We start from the raw sequence: 17,452 nt of genomic DNA, 5'->3' as shown, positions 1-17,452 counted from the left end.
CTTTATATTGACTTTATCTCCACATTGGATCATTCTCATCAGCATTACCTGCTGTCAAAAGGAAGGAAGGAAGGAAGGAAGGAAGGAAGGAAGGAAGGAAGGAAGGAAGGAAGGAAGGAAGGAAGAGAAAGAAGGAAGGAAGGAAAGAAAGAAAGAAAGAAGGAAGGAAGGAAGGAAGGAAGGAAGGAAGGAAAGAAAGAAAGAAAGAAAGAAAGAAAGAAAGAAAGAAAGAAAGAAAGAAAGAAAAAAAAAGAAAGAAAGAAAGAAAGAAAGAAAGAAAGAAAGAAAAAAAGAAAGAAAGAAAGAAAGAAAAACTCTTACTTGACTCTAAAAGAATTGGCTATATTCTCTGTCCTCTTTTAAAGTTGGACATGAAGGGCATCTGGGTAGCTCAGTCGGTTAAGCGTCCAACTCTAGGTTTTGGTTCAGGTCATGGTCTCATGGTCTTGTGAGTTCAAGCCCCATGTCAATCTCCACGCTGATAATGCTGCTGACAGTGCAGAACCTGCTTGGTATTCTCCATCTCCCTCTCTCTCTGCCCCTCCCCCAGGTGTGCTGTCTCTGTCTCTCTCAAAAGTAAAAAAACTTAAAAAAATTTTTTTAAGTTGGATGTGAAATATTTAATATGTGTAAAACCATGTGTGATTAAGACATTTCAAAATAAACTCAATGTACCAAGAATTTGTCCCTGTGATGAGTTAATGATTAATATAAAAAAAGACAATATATAAGAAATGCCCACCTTTTAATTCATAACACATTTTTTTATCAAATGGAATAAGAAGTTTATTTAATGTGCAAATGTTCTCAACTTTAAACCATCTACCACACTGGTGAATTAAACTGGCCCCACCAATATATATGCCATTGCTCAGCTGTAATCTTTTATATGCATTCCAATCTTTGTGTTTTGGCTTTTGTTGTTTTTCTTATTTTTTGCTTCTTGTGTAACCTTTACCAGCAGTTCTCAGAATTGGTGTTTCAACCATGTAAAATAAAACGTTTCCGTTGTGGTGACACGTAGTTTGTTTAGCATGTTTAACTTACTCTTCAATACTTTGAATTACTGTTCTCGCACTTCGAACTCCTATTTTCCCCTTGTTATTCTATTCAGATTGTTTATAGCTTGCTCATTTTTCACATCTGGTAGTTGTCTCTTTGTTTAGATATCTTTTCAGTGCTCTCTGGTCTCATTGTGGACATTGGTTTCAGTCTAGTGGTCACTTTGTCCTCTCTACTAATGTTGAAATACTAGTTATTCAGAGGTTTTTCAGAATTCTCATGTCAGACCCACCTTTCCCCTCACTTCTTAATGCTTTAACCTTGACTAAGTAAATAGATGCTCAAGGGGCGCCTGGGTGGCTCAGTCAGTTAAGTCTCTGATTCTTGATTTCAGTTCATGTCATGATCTCATGGTTCGTGGGTTCAAGCCCCACAACAGGCTCAGCTCTGACAGTGTAGAGCCTGCTTAGATTTCTCTCTCCCTCTCTTTCTGCCCTTCCCCTGTTTGTGCCCTCTCTTTCTCTCTCTCTAAAAAAAAAACCAAAAAACTTTAAATAGATGCTCAGGAATTCAGACGAAACATCTATGAATGCCAAGGTAGTTAATTTATGCCATGAGTGTATTTGCCACCTTTTCGATGTTCATTAGCTCCTTCGTGTCCTCGCTTCCTTTCTAACCGTTTAAATACCAAAGTCTTTGCATACAAACCGCTTGTCACCAGTTAGTGTCAAAATTTATAAATTAATATAGACAGTGTTTATGTAACCAGGGGAACGATCTGCAAACCATGCTGAGAAACCTGAGGCAACGTAAATAAATATTATACATGTACAAGTTAGAGTGGAAGAGAACTTTGGGAAGTCATCTGGTCCGTGTCTTTCCTCTTGGTGAGAAGACTATCTTTGCTCTATTGTACCTCCTCCATGATTTCTTTCTCTACGTCTGATTCATGTCTTTTCAGTCCAGGAAGACACAAGTTAGCCTAGGAGAATGAAAATTGGAAGGAGGAAGTTGAAAACTGAGAAAAGCACTAGGTTATTTGAGTGAACTTGCACGAATGAGTCAGTGTACTAATGAATGTCTAGACCCAGCCCTTGAGTGACGATCATGGGTACAAATCTTAATTTTAATGTCAAGCCTTTTCTATACATAAAACTTCACCTAACTGAAATCAGGATCAAACTCAACAGTTACATCTTCCTTAATAGCAGCATTGTGAGAGGTTTTGCAAAGAAGGCAAAAATTATTGACAACATTCAGTGTTGAAACATTTAGCGGGAAAACAGGTTCTGATTACTTATTATCCAAACAGGGCAAGAGGCGAGACTGTACATTTTTGGCAGTAAGTCAAAATAAATCAAAATCTGGGCAAACTAATCTAACAATGGAAAAGAGTTTTGTGTGTAAGGAAAGGACCAAAAAGTGATTGCACAGAGTAGTTGGAAGAATCTAAACACATGTTTTAATTTTTATTCGTTTTCAATTATTTCTTTAATTTAAAAAATTTACATAATAAAAAAATTCCAAAGATCTCAAAGACATATTAGTATCTTATAGTACTCAATTTCCTTCTCTAGAGGCAAACACCATTACTAGCTTCTTTTTACCCTTCCAAGGGTATAAACATATATTTGGATGCACGTTTAGTAGGTTTTTATATATGTAGTCTTATATTTATTTATTTTGGATTTGCTCATATCACCCAGCCTTTGAATTATGAAATTTTGTGTTCTCAGAAAGGACAAAAATAATCTATAATTTTGTGTTGACAAGGGTTCAATTGGAATTTTCTGTTAAAATTTGGATACCTCCCATAGCAGTAAGTTTGTAAATAATTTTTTTAACTGTTTTTATTTTGAGAGAAAGAGAGAGTGTGTGAGCATGAGCAGCGGAGGGGCAGAGAGAGGAAGAGAATCCCAAGCAGGGTCCTTGCTCAGACCATCGAGCTGGACGTAGGGCTGTATCTCATGAACCGTGAGATACCTGAGTATCTCAGTAACCTGAGTCGAAATTGAGAGTCGGACACTTAATCAACTGCGCCACCCAGGTGCCCCATTAAAGTTTATTTATTTATTTATTTTGAGAGAGACAGAGAGAGTGCGAGTGGGGGAGGGGCAGAGAAAGAAAGAGAATCCCAAGCAGGCTCTGAGCTACCAACGCAGAGTCTGACACAGGACTCAAACTCAAAAAACCATGAAATCATGACCTGAAATGGTGAGCCAAAATCAAGAGTTGGATGCTTAAGCGAATGAGCCACCAATGTGCCCTGTACATAATTTTTATTAGGCAGAATATATAGGTGAAAATAATCACCTATAGCTCTACCACTTAGAAATAAGTACTATAAATACAATATTTTTGTTTATTGACTAGGCATATACAGACATACCCAAATAGTTTGTGAAATTGGAATCATACCACATATACCATTATGGAATCCCTTCTCCCTGGAAAATATATTTACATGTTATATTTTTAACCACAGATAACAAATATTAATTTAAATGAACAACATTATTCTTTTATTTATTGGGGGACCATAAATTTGAGGAGAACAATGTCAATGCTCTCTCTGAATGCAGAGCCCCCACTTGGAAAATGGTGCCCCCCAGTATTATCCTGCAGGTCTAGGTGAGCAGTGGGTTGTTCAGTGTCATGATGGCAGGGACTATCTTACATCTAGCAATTGTCTTGTATGACATATGTGACATTTAGCACACTGTTTTGACATACTATCATACCTCTCTCTCAGGGTCTGAAGAGGATAAGGCAGGTCCTAAAATAGGGAAAGATAAAAGACAGTGAATTAGAAAGGACAAATCCCCAACTTGCCTTTTTTTTTTTCCCAAAGAGGCAGGGAAAGGAGAGGATCCCAAGGCCCATGGCATTCAGCTTCCTGCTCTGCTTCCCACCCCAGTGAGGTTGCTGTAGTTTAAACTATGATGTCAGCCCTGATTCAGAAACTTATGCAGGAAGGGGGCTTGCCAAGTTCCCAGAGCCCAATGTAGATCAAAGCATCTCAGAAAGGAGACTGGAGGAGGGGGCATAAATGCATTATAATCATGAAATACTGTTCAAATATTGTGTTGTCATAAAAACCTATATACAACAAAAAGATGGCCATGGCCCAATTTGTGTTGTATGAATTTAAGCTATAGTCACTACATTTTAGTTTGGTAAATGATTTTTATATCCCTTTGGCGTTTGCTGTGTTTTTAATGATCCCCACCTCACCAGAGTGAGCCCATATATTGCTGTTCTATATAAAGGGGATTGTAGCTTCAGCACATGTTCTGGAAATCATTCAGGCTTCCTTCCATTTCCTGCTCTCCCTTCTTTGAGGTTTCTAGTTGGACATTCCTGGTGTCTGTCTTGACAGCTCAAAGCTGGCTTCTACCCCAGCAGTTTCTAGCCTCTGGCTGCCTCGCTATGTGAACAGTGCTCCTGTTGAATTACAAAGCACCCAGATGCTGTGCAGCAGTTCCGGAGGACTGCCTGCTTGGCTCTCAGTTGTAGTTTTGCTCCCCGGATTCACTCTCGGAGATTATACTCAATTCTGTCTGAACCCCCTCCACATCCTCCCCACCCCAACCCAGCTCCAAACAGAGGAAACCAAACTTCCCACTTCCCCAAGAATTCAAGCAATGTAATGAAATTTTGCTACTCTCCCTGAACAAAGGACAGAATTACAGTGAACTACAGTTAGTTCACTGGAGCACAAGATAAAAGAACCATGACAGAAATATTTTATCTAGTAACTATTAAAATATACTCAGCTTTCCATAAATAGAGAGATGATAGAGAGGATAGTTAATTAGAGCTTCTTAAAGCTATTTCCTAAAACTTTGGCTGCATAACAAATAGAGGAAACCATAGGTGAGCAAATCTATTTTGTCATGAATTTTTAAGTGTCCTAGAAGGACTCTTGCCAAATCGTCTTCTCTAGCTGTCGCCTTCACTAAATGACTTGTATTGTTGCCAGAAGTCATGGTCATTCATTGTTGCTTAATAGGCAACCATGCAGTCTTTTTCCCTCTTACTTTTTCTCTATCACCCAGCTACTTTTTTTTTACCTAACTTTTTAGAGCAATTTTAGGTTCATAGCAGAGTTGAGAGAGAAGGTACAGAGATTTCCCAAATAATCCCTAGCCCTACATATGCATAACTTCCCCCATTATCAACATCCCCCATGAGAGTGTCCCATTTGTTACAGCTGATGAACCTACACTGATACATCATTATCACCCACAGTCCATAGTTTATAGTTCATTGTTGGTATTGTCTATGGGTTTTGACAGATATATGGTGACGTATATCCATCATTATGGTATCATGAAGAGTATTTTTACTGCTCTAAAAATCCTCTGTGCTTTACCTGTTCATCCATCCTCAGTCCCAGTCAATGGCAGTCACTGATCTTTTTACTATCTCCATGGTTTTGCCTTTTCCAGAACATCATAAAGTTGAAATCATACAGTATGTCCAGGTATACCTCATTTTATTATGCTTTCCTTTATTGTACTTTACAGATCATGCTGTTGTTTTTTTTTATAAGTTGAAGGTTTGTGGCAACCCTGGGTCAGGCAAGTCTATGGATGTTATTTTTCTATCAGCATTTGCTCACTTCATGTCTCTATATCACATTTTGGTAATTCTTGCAATATTTCAAATTTTTTTCATTATTATTGTTTTTGTTATGGTTATCTGTGATCAGTGATTATGACTCACTGCAAGCTCAGATTATGTTTAGCATTCTATTAGCAATAAGGTATTTTTAAGCTAAGGTATGTTCATTGTTTTGTAGACATAATTGTATTGCATACTTAATACACTGTAGTATAGTGTAAACCATAACTTTTATATGCACTGGGGAATCAGAAAATCCATTTGACTCATTTTATTGTGATATTCACTTTGTTGTGGTAGTCTGGAAAGAACCAAACCTGGAACATCTCTGAGATATTCTTGTATACTTTTCAGGCTTCTTTCACTTAGTCACGTTCATTTTAGTTAGCTTCATGTCTTTTCATGGCTTAATAGCTCATTTTGTTTTAGGGATGAATATTATTCCATTGTCTGGATGTACCACAGTTTACTTACACTTAGTAATATTCATTTTAGTTTCCTTCACGTCTTTTCATGGCTTAATAGCTCATCTCTTTTCAAGGCTGAATATTATTCCATTGCCTGGATTTATGCATTCACCTACTGAAGGACATCTTGGTTGCTTCCAAGCTTAGGCAATTATGAATAAAGCTTCTATAAACATCCATGTACTGAATTTTGGGTGGACATAAGTTCATTTGGGCAAAAGTGAAAGGGTACAACTGTTGGATTGTACGGTAAGAATATATTTAGTTTCATAAAAAGCTATCAAGCTGTCTTCTGAAATGGCTGTATTATTTTGCATTCCCCCAGCAGTAAGAGTTCCTGTTGCTTCACATCCTCTGCAGCCTTTGGTGTTGTGAGTGTTCAGATATTGGCCATTCAAATAGATGTGTAGTGGTATCTCATGGTTGTTTTGGTTTGCATTTTTCTCATGACTTATGATGTGGAATCTTTTCATATACTTATTTGCCATGTGCATATCTTCTTTGTTGAGATGTCCATTAAGGTCTTTGGCTTATTTTTAAATCGCGTTGTTTGTTTTCTTATTGTCGAATTTTGAGAATTTCTTTGCATATTTTGAATAATAGTCCTTTATTAGATATGTCTTTTGCAAATAATTTCCCTCACTCTGTGCTTTGTCTTCTCATTCTCTTGATCCTGTCTTTCACAGAGAAGTTTTTAATCTTAATAAAGCCCAACTTATCAATTATTTCTTTCATGGATCATGCCTTTGGTGTTGTACTTAAAAAGTCATCACTGTACCCAAAGTCATCTAGGTTTTCTCCTATTTTATCCTCTAGGCATTTTTAATTTTGCATTTTACATTTAGGTCTGTGATCTGTTTTGAAATTTTGTGAAGGATATAAGGTCTGTGGGTAGATTCACTTTTTTACATGTAGATGTCCAGGTTTTCCACCATTATTTTTTGAGAACACTACCTTTGCTCTGTTGTATTGCTTTTGCTCCTTTGTCAAGAATCAGTTGACTATCGGTCTATTTCTGAGCTCTCTATTCTGTTCCATTGAACTATTTGCCTATTATTTTGCCAATATGACACTGTCTTAATTACTGCAGCTTAATAGTAAGTCTTCAAGACTTGCTTCAAGTCAGGTAGTGTCAGTCTTCCAACTTTGTTCTTCTCTTTCAAAACTGAGTTGGCTATTCTGGGTCTTTTGCCTCTCCATATAAAGTTTAGAATCAGTTTGTCAATATCGACAAAATAACTTGCTGGGACTTTGATTAGGATTGCATTGAATCTATAGATCAAGTTGGTAAGAAGTGACATCTTGACAACGTTGAGTCTTCCTATCCATGAAGTTGAAAAATCTCTCCATTTATTAAGTTCTTTAATTTTGTTCATCAGAATTTTATAGTTCCCTCCTCTAAGTCCTGTACATATTTTGATAGATTTATATCTAAGTATGCCAATTTTTGGAGTGGTAATGCAAAGGGTATTGTGTCTTCAATTCCAAATTCCACTTGTTCATTGCTAGTATACAGAAAAGCAATTGACTTTTGTATATTAACCCTACATTTTGCAAACTTTTTATAATCATTTATTAGTTCCAGGAGGGTTTTTCCTGGATTCTTTTGGATTTTCTACATAGACATCATGTCACCTGTGTGCAAGGACAGTTTTATATCTTCCTGCTCAAACTGTAGAACTTTTATTTTCTTTCTTGTCTTATTGCATTAGCTAGAACTTCCAGTACAATGTTGAAAAGTTGTGGTAAGAGGACACATCCTTGCCTTGTACCTGACATTCCTAAGAAAGTCCAAAGTTTCTCACCATTATCATATTAGCTGCTGGGTTTTTGTAGATATTCTTTATCAAGTTGAGGAAATTTTCTATTCCTAGTTTATTGGGAGTTATTATCATAAATGGGTATTGGATTTTGTCAAATGCTTTTTCTGTACCTGCTGATATAATCATGTCAGTCTTCTTTTTTAATATTTTGATGTGATTGATTACATTAATTGATGTTTGAATGTTGAACCAGCCTTGAATACCTGGAATAAATCCCACTCAGTTATTCTATATAATTCTTCATATACATTGTTGGATTTGATTTGTTAATATTTTGTGGAGCATTTTGCATCTGTGTTCATGAGAGATACTAGTCCATAATTACAGGTCCATTTTCCTATGATGTAATTGTCTGATTTTGGTATGAGGTTAATTCTGGCCTCATATAATCACCCAGCTACTTTTCATATCTCTATTAACTTTCCAAATTTTCAGATTGTATTCTGGGCCTCAAAACTATTTTATCTTGGCACACTGACCATAAATTTCTTAAAGCCAACTACTTTCTAAAACCCTGTCTTCTCCATAAAATTACCCTGAACTAAGTGGAATCAAGATGTTAATTTCTTATAGACATGTCTTATTTGTACAAATAGTCACCCTACTCCATTCAAGGTGTATTCTACCATAGCACATCAAAATCCAATGCATATGTACTTTTGTAAGATATTATAATAGGGGAAACTGGGTAAGGGGTATACAGTGTCCCTCCATATTATATTTTAAATGCATATGAATCAACAATTATATTTAAAAAGTAAAAGTTTAATTAAAAATATAATTCCCTTATTTTCTTTCTCTCTTCCTTTATCTCTTTAACTGCATTATCCTTTTGTTTATTTTATTTTTTTAAATGTTTATACACTTATTTTGAGAGAGAGCAAGCAGGGGAGGGGCAAAGAGAGAGGGAGACAGAAAATTCCAAGCAGGGTCTGCACTGACAGTGCAGAGCCCAACGTTGGGCTCATTCCCGTGAAATGTGAGATCAAGAGTTGAATGCTTAACCGAGACACCCAGGCACCCCTACATTACCCTTTTAAATAAACATGTAAAACTATATATATCAAAACAAAATCTTTTCCTCTGACTCTTTACCTAGATTTCTCTGCCAAACCTTTCAATTAGTTCTCTTTTTCTTGTTGTTTCAGAAAGATAGAGACTACATTTTTAGGGTAAGGACACACATTAGGTTGTTTAAAGGAAACTGTATAGCACATAATAAATTCCTGTGTATCTTGGCTCTTTCCCATGCTATATTTGGAACACTAGAAGTCCTTCTAGATTACAAAACAAACATGGGGAAAAGCCAACTACAGGCTTCTCTCACTTCCACATCCTACCCAATCTAGTGCCTTCTCCCATAGAGTTTAGCAGTTCCTGAGGTCAACCTCCTCAATCACAGGACTTCACAGACTTCAGAGTGCAAAGATCAAAGCTAGGCTGATAGCATGAAAACAAAAGCTGCTCATATAGAAAGCTGAGCACAAACAGGAATTCTGGTCATTATATTGAATAAAAATCTAAGAAAATCAAGGCAATTCACGCTAACTGTACTTAAAATGCTGGAACCAATTACTCAAAGAAATACTTTTGAATTCCTGATTCTTCTTCTTACTGGCTTTCTGAGCTAATGTGCTTACTTTAATATTCTTCCTGGAAGACTGATTTAAATATCAATGCATATATTCTTCAATCAATTAAAAGTACTGATTTTCATGGTTACTAAGATCACATCACAATGAAGAATTCCATGGTCTACATGGCCACACCTTTATTTTTTAACTTCATTTTCACCCCCTTTGCAAAATTCCAACATTTATTACAAATCTGGGCAATTGGTCCTCCATTATAAGGTCAGATACTTGAAGTCATATTAGAAAAGTCAGAAAAAAAATATAATGACTCTCCCCCCCCCACTTTTTAGAACATTAATAAGGGCTGTTCTTGAGGCATGGGGCTGGCTTAGTCAGTAGAGCATGCAACTCTAAATGTTGCGTTGGTGAGTTTAAGCTCCATGTTAATGTTTACTTAAAAAAATAGTTTTAGGGGAATCTGGGTGGTTCAGTCGGTTAAGTGTCCAACTCTTGATTTTGACTCAGGTCGTGATCTCACAGTTTGTGGGATCGGGCCCTTGGTGGGTTCTGTGCTGACAGCGTGAAGCCTGCTTGGATTAGGATTCTCTCTCTCTCTCTCTCTCTCTCTCTCTCTCCTTTTCTGCCCCTCCCTCACTTGTGCCCTCTCTCTCTCAATAAGTAAATAAACATTAAGAAATAGTTTAAAAAATAAGGGCGGTTCTTATGTGCTAGAGACTATAGTTATGTAATGTTACATTTAAAAATAAAAATCACACAAGTAAATGGTGCTGCCAACCACAAAGTGACTGCATTACTATAGAATATGTTACCGGCCTCTTTTTCAAGTACTGACAGAGTCATTGCTGTTCACTTTCCCATTTTCCCCGGGAGGGACTTTTCTGTTTTGTCATCTTAGAAGGCACATAGTTTGCCGTCAGATTGGCTTCAGATTTAGTTACGTATGGAACTGATATATCAATAGGCTAGAATGTGAAAATTCTTTGTATGGGTAGGAAATCTCTTATCTTTGCTTTTTCAAAAAAAAGCCTCCGCTCAAAAAATGAGGGATTTTTTTTTAATCCTTGTATTACAGCTTTATGATGGAAGCTCTCCACAGTGTTGTTACATTTATAAGCACCTCATAAGCTCAATTTTAGGGAAACATCGGTTTTCTCTAATTTTTATTATCTATATTCCAGACCAGAACCTGCTGGGACCAGTGAAGGGATAAATGAATGCATTTGCCAGTTCAGAGCAGGGCTTGGAATGCCCAGAATTGAAAAGAGAGAGAGAGAGACAGAGAGAGAGAGAGATGTGATGCATAGATCTGTTTCAGTATCTAGGAAAGTCATCTCTTCAGCCTGGGTAACATGATCTTGTGCTCATCATCTCACTTCTCAGAACTGAGCTGCATAAACTACTATTTTCATTTTCTTTTATTTGCCATTTTATTTGCGAGAATCGGCGACAAAATTTCAGTGGCTGTAATTATTATAATGTTGTTATGAACCTCTCAAATGACAAGCCAGAGATGTTGGGGCAGCTTTGCTCAGGCAGAGATCAATATAGCTGTGTAAATAAGTGCAGGACCATAAACCTTGGACTCCAAAGACCAAATAGTGCCAGGTCAGAAAGAAAACACATATTGGGGAAATACATATTTATTAAGAAACACTTATTTAAAGCACTTTGAATACAGACAAGGTTAGTGATTACATGAGTTAATTAATTAATTTTAGGCCATTTGGAATATTTAAAGACATGTGAAACTCATACTTGCTCTCAAAGACTAAGGATCCCTCGTTAGAGGTGACAAGACTCATAGCTATGAAAAGATAATGCATAATGCAAAACAATAATTGCTAAGTGTAGACAATAAGTGCTATTGGAGTTCACAGAAGGGACAGATCACTTCCAGACAGATTAACTAGGCAATATTTCATGGAGAATGTGATATTTTAGTGGAATATGCAAATTAAAAGATTAAATGTTTGTCAAGTGTCTATTGCATACAATGCCCTCTGCTGAATTCTGCATAGGAATAATGGAAATTTATATCATAGTCCAGCCCTAGAAGAGTTTATAACCTGGTCAAGAAAATGACTTAGAAACACATAAAAAGCCAAATAACAATCAAAGATATATTTCAAGGCAATGCTGGAAGTGATCACGACAGAAGGCAGTTCGTGATTAGTTATGCTAATTAGCTATGCAGCAAACAATTACTTTAGACATTAGCAGAAGACACTCACTTTCCTGACCTCTTAATAGCATTTGACAGAATAATTTCCTTTTTCTGTCAACTACGACTCCACATGAACCTGGTTTCCCCCTACTACTCTAACTTCTCTAAACACCAAAGTAGATCAAGGCTCAGGCTGTGGGTTTTTTCTCTCTTTTGTCTACATTCACTCTGTTGAGTATCTGATCTGGTTTCATGCCTTTAAATCCTATCTACATGCTAATGGTTGACAAATGTTTGTCTCTACCCTAGACATCATCCCTGAAAGCTTGCTTTGCTTATATACAACTCCCCAGTCAAATCTCTATGTGGTCGTCTATGAGGCATCTCCAATTAACATTAGTCCAAATCTGAGCTCCTAATTTTCCCTTTAGGATTTACTCCCTTACAGTCTTTCTCACCTTAAAAAATGGCAGCTCTGTTTTTCTAGATGCTTGAGCAAAAAACCCTAGTGTCATCCTGGACTTTTCTTTCTCTTAAAACCCATATTGGATCTACCAGCAAATTCTATTAGCTCTACCTTCAAAATTTACCCAGAATTAGACCACTTCTCACCTCCTCCATTACTTTCACTCTGATTCAAGAACGCTTCAATAGCCACCTAGATTATTACACCTGCCTCATGACCCATCTCTCTTTTTCCATCCTTGTCTCAACCAAGCAGTCAGTGTGATTCTTCTAAAAATATCAGTCAGATCATGTCCCTTTTCCTCTCAAAACCTTTCAATGGCTTCTCATCTCATTCTTATTAAACCTCACATTCTTATGATGACCTCTGATGTCGTACATGATTCCTCATTCTCTCTGACCTCACCTATTTCTACATTCTGGCCTTCTCTGTGTTCAGTGAACAAGCCAGGAACACTACTGTTTCAAGCTCTTGTTGTTTTCTTTGCCTCAAATGTCCTTCCCCTAGAAAACTCGATGGCTTGCTCTTTTACTGTCATCAAGTCTTCGCTCAGCAACTCACTCCTTGACCTCCACCTCACTCTGTCTTACACTGGGTTCGCTTAGAAGCAGATCCAGATAAAAAGCATTTTAGAGCAAGTCATTTATTTGAGAGATGATCCCCTGGAACAGCAGTCAAGGAATAGGGAAATGAGACAGAGAAGGAAAAGAAGACAATCTAGGGTACATTCAGGAGCAGATTATCTTTGCAACCCACTGAGGCTCATATCCCACTGGGGACTCCAGGGCACTATACACAACACACCTCAGAGTTGTGCCATGTGAAGGGTATTGATCCACAAATTCCCGTTAAACAATGTTTGAGGGATGCTCCTGAGAGTGTTCATTCCAGACACTCTGGACTTCCTTGTGTGTAGACAGGGCAGGAATCTCTGGTAGGAGAAAGCCTTCAGATACAGAATCAAAGACACTAACAGTAGGAAGCCCTTCAATGTGTAAAAGAACACTAGGACAAAGGGGATTGGGTGAGGCATTACCGGGGCTATAGCTTCCCCCAACTTCTCCATTTCCTTTTCTCTGCTCTACTTTATTACTATAACATTTAACTCTATTTACATGTATATATTTTACTTATTTATATCATTTACCTGTCTCCTTTATGAGGCATGAATTTTTGTCTCATTTGCTCATTGCCATATTCCCCAACACCTAATACAGTGACTGGGACATGAACAGAAATAATCGCTTATTGATTGTTCATGAATGACTTCAGACTGGGTGAATGGTCTAGGAAGTCCTGGAGAAGGGATAGAATCTTTGTCAAATAAACACTGCTTAGGCAAAGGCATGGTCAGGAGAGTAGTACAAGAGACCATGAGTAGAGAGCTGCAGGCACAGAAGTTGTAAGTGAACTAGCATGTGACAAGTGTGAGGATAAGCCATCCCTTTTGAATGGAGCAGACAGTTCTTATAAAAAAAAAAAATAATTGGAGTAAGACAAGGTAGGTCTTGGCCAGACAAAACTGTCAGTCTGGGGAATTTGGGGTCTTCTCTATAGGCAACTGGGGGAGAACTGAATGTTTTAAAGGAGGGGAGTTCATCACTGTGTTGTGAACCCCATTAAACTTATGTTTATAAAAAGACTGAAAGTACTAGGCAAGCTGATTTGGGGAACCAGGAACAAAGAAGAGTTTAGAAGCCTTTTCAGAGACACAAAAGGGGACCCAATAGAGTTTTATGGAGTCACATAAAAGGCTCATGGATGCTGGAGATTGTGTGGTTAAACTATTGATATCTAAGGTCCAGGTGACACAGGAGCGAACTTGTCATGACCCTGGGGTTTGGAGTCTGGAACTTGGTGGTGCAGTTACTACATTCAGTGCCCAAACATCTGTCCTTGTATTTTGACAATATAACTCACATGTTTATTCTATACTTTCTTAAAGAATCTTTCTTAAAGACTCTTTCTTAAAGAGTCACAAAATTTACTGGATCTTCAGCTTAGAAGGGCTATTCCTAGCAGTACTATTTGTCCCCAAGCATTCATATAAAATTTTAAGTAGGAAAGAAGAGCAAACCTGAAGACTACCTCCAACCCCAGATGACTTCTTTTCTGCCTGTCCCTGTGTCAAGGCAGATAAGAGAAACAAAGCCAGGGACCCTTGGTCAACTATCCACTTTTATCCAAGGATATCAATATCAGCAGTTTACTTTTCTATTAGTAGTCAAAACAAAGCTTGGAATGGACTTCTCAATCCTCTTCTTTTCTCAGAGGACTTGGGAATTTCTTAAATTTGACCACAGTCTCTGGTCTGGCCTTCACTCACCTCTGTTGGCTCTGCTTTCCCTCGTGCACAAGCTGAGTGAGATGTCTGTCCCAGAATCCCAACCTGACTTTCAGCAAAGGGACTGACATCTCTGCACTGATACAGGTCTGTCCACCTTATGTCTTCTGGCCTGGGATGTTTCCTGGCAGCTATCGGGTAAGTTGGGCATTTAGCTGCAAGATTAGTTAAGACTTGCTGTCTAGCCATGATATTGATTCAATTTGTAGTTCAACTCAATTAGCCAGTTTAGAATCTAGTTTCACAGCAGGAAATTTCACACATACAAATCAGTAGTTTTGAGAAACCTGATGAAATAATGGCTAGCTTACCCTGAAAAGCTTTGTAATCTAGAAGCCAACTGTCTGAGTAAATGCCCTAGTAATTAGATAATTATCCTAACCCTGTGGTTGCCAGAGCCTTCTGCCAACATCCTCTTTTCCCCTTGCTGCAATTTCTGTCTCACAAACCTTTCCTTCTCAATTGCCTCACTAAAAAATAAAACAAGACCTGGTTCTTTCCTCTCAGAATGTCCCTACTGCATTTCCACTTATTCTAGTTTTTTATACATTTCCAGCTTCCCTCCATGCTCCTCTTACTTTTTACAATTAGTTTTAATATTATTGCACTTAAAGGAGCAAAGATTAATAATGGGGCAAACTAATTTAGGGAACACACCTAGCCCTCCCCATAATGTTGTACATGGAAATGTCTTGCAGAAGGCGTAGATGGGACCAAGGTCCTGTTAGACTGAGCCAGATGATGTTCAAGGTAGATTTCACCAGTATGAATTCTAATTAAGGGCCCAATTTGGGGCCCTGTGTTGAATATAGATTTGCTGCCAAGCCACACTAAATAGAAAACTGAAGTCTTTTCCAGAAACCATTTCCAGAGAAGCATTTGATTGATGACAATCACTGCAACCCTCAAAGTCAATGCTATTTATTGTCTTCCTTCTTCTATAATTGGTGTGTGTGTGTGTGTGTGTGTGTGTGTGTGTGTGTAACTTTAAAGTTGTGTGATTTTGATCTCAAATTAGAAGCCTAAAACATATATTTTTAAATTGAGGTCAGGACAATAATATCCAATTGGGGGCTTTTAATCCATTGGTTATTAGGAGAACAACAATGTTTGTAATTGCTACTATAATTTGCCAGAACTTGTTAAAAGCCTTAAGAAATATTAATAACTTCATAGGTCTCCTGATTGGCTCAGTTGGTTGAGCACCTGACTATTTTGGCTTAGGTCATGGCCCCAGGGTCATGGGATCGAGCTCCATGTTGGGTTCTGTACTAAGTGTGGAGCCTGCTTACGATTCTCTCTCCCTCTCTCTCCCTCTGCCTCCACCCCTGCTCACACAGTCTCTCTCTCTTTCTCTAAAAAAAAGAAAAAAAGAAAAGAAAGAAAAGAAAAAAATACCAACAACTTTAGTTCAGTAGTTATGAAATTTATCACATGGAAATAATCATGCATGTAAACCAGGTTTTCGCCAGGAGAGCTGGTTGTAAGAGTGAAAATGACATTCTATTTAGATTTCAGAGATTTAGTGACTGGTTATGTAAACTAAAGTATTTCTACATAATGTTGACATTAAAAATGGTGCAACTCAGGAAAATTAATGATATGAAAAAATGTTCCATTTTAAAACATTATTTGAAATACATAAATCTTCTGTACAGTTGCATACACTCAGAGAGAGAGAAAAAAAATTTGGCAGGATAGACCTCAGAATATCAGTGGTTATTGCTGTGTGGTAGAAGCACAGGTGATTGTATTTCCTTTCTTTTACTTTTCTGCCCATCTTTAATTTTCTACAATGAACACGAACTACTTTTACGATAATAGTTTTTTTTTTTTTTTAAGAGTTTGTTCCTAGCCTTCTTTTCAATGTTCACTTTTAAAGGTGTCTGTGATTGAGGTCTGTGTGATATCTAAGCATGGTTAGTTCTTCTTCCCTGTGGGTTAAGGCTGAGTGTCCCAGGGCTCATTAAACAGAAAACTAAATAAACAGGCGTTTCCCAAGTGTAAACTAAGGAAACTTGGCCTCTGTCAGCAAATTGTCCAGGTTTACTAATAGACAAACTGAGCACAACGGTTTGTCTTTGTAGCTAAAGTTAAGTAGAAACTTATAAAATATCCAGTTAAGGTGATATTTTTAACAACCAAATTAGGTAATTTTGCTTTTGCTTTTTCAAGCCATTTTGGATCTTTATCTACTGTACTTGTTATTCAGAGCCCAGTAGAGTGATTGCAAGGAACATTTATTGACGGCTCCCACAGAGTAAATAGATCATTTCAATTGTAGGGATTAAATTCAATTTAAATTATCAAACTTTTATTGAGTAACTAGGTATGGGCCCAGTAGTATATTAGATCCAGTGGGGTATTCAAACAACTCACAAAGACAAATGTCCTGAAGGAGCTCACAGTTTTGACATAAAGACAGATAAATTAATGAATACCCCTGATATTCACTATATAATGGGTTTCAGCAGAAGCATTGAGTAATACAAAGCCAGAGTCACGGAGGCAAGGAGAGGGAGAGGTTAATTCTAATCAAGGGAACAGGAAAGTTTCTTAAAAGGAAGTGAGATTTTTGGTTAGAAATAAAGTGTATTAGTCCCCATTTAGTTATAAGTAACAAATAAAATTCAAACTAGCTTAAATAAAAAGGCAATTTATTAGCTTCTGTAATAAGGATATCTTGCCTTAGGCAAGGTAGATCCAGACTTAGCTTCCCTCTCTGTATCAAATTTATGGCAATCAAACTCTCCACAAAGATGACTGCGGAAGATAGAAACTTATATACTTAGCGCTTACAATCCAGGCCCTTCTATTCATTAAAAATCTGGGAGGATCCTCATTGGTTCTACTTGGGAACCTGCACATCCTGGGCCAATCACTGTGGCCAGTTAGGTCACATGTCCACCTTGTAGGGAGTGGGGAGGGAGTCAGGGTACCATGACTGACAATTCCACCCGATCAG

The 17,452-nt window shown here is 37.5% G+C and overlaps 1 protein-coding gene and 1 long non-coding RNA gene across 4 annotated transcripts in view; one reads left to right on the top strand and one right to left on the bottom strand.

Moving 5' to 3' along the window:
- Positions 1-17,452, top strand: part of ARHGEF38 (Rho guanine nucleotide exchange factor 38) — a 132,703-nt gene that overhangs the window by 41,402 nt on the left and 73,849 nt on the right. The window lies entirely within an intron of this gene.
- The window catches only part of LOC113599980 (uncharacterized), a 30,815-nt gene continuing 13,751 nt past the window's right edge, over positions 389-17,452 (bottom strand). For both annotated transcript variants that reach the window (XR_003420979.2, XR_008296214.1), the window contains exon 3: positions 389-1,984. This is a non-coding gene — a long non-coding RNA (uncharacterized LOC113599980). The remainder of the gene's footprint in view (positions 1,985-17,452) is intronic.

Source organism: Acinonyx jubatus, chromosome B1, assembly GCF_027475565.1.
Source record: "Acinonyx jubatus isolate Ajub_Pintada_27869175 chromosome B1, VMU_Ajub_asm_v1.0, whole genome shotgun sequence".
Lineage (NCBI taxonomy): Eukaryota > Metazoa > Chordata > Mammalia > Carnivora > Felidae > Acinonyx > Acinonyx jubatus.
Note: the sequence above shows the minus strand (reverse complement) of the source record. Positions and strands in the feature narration are given on the sequence as shown.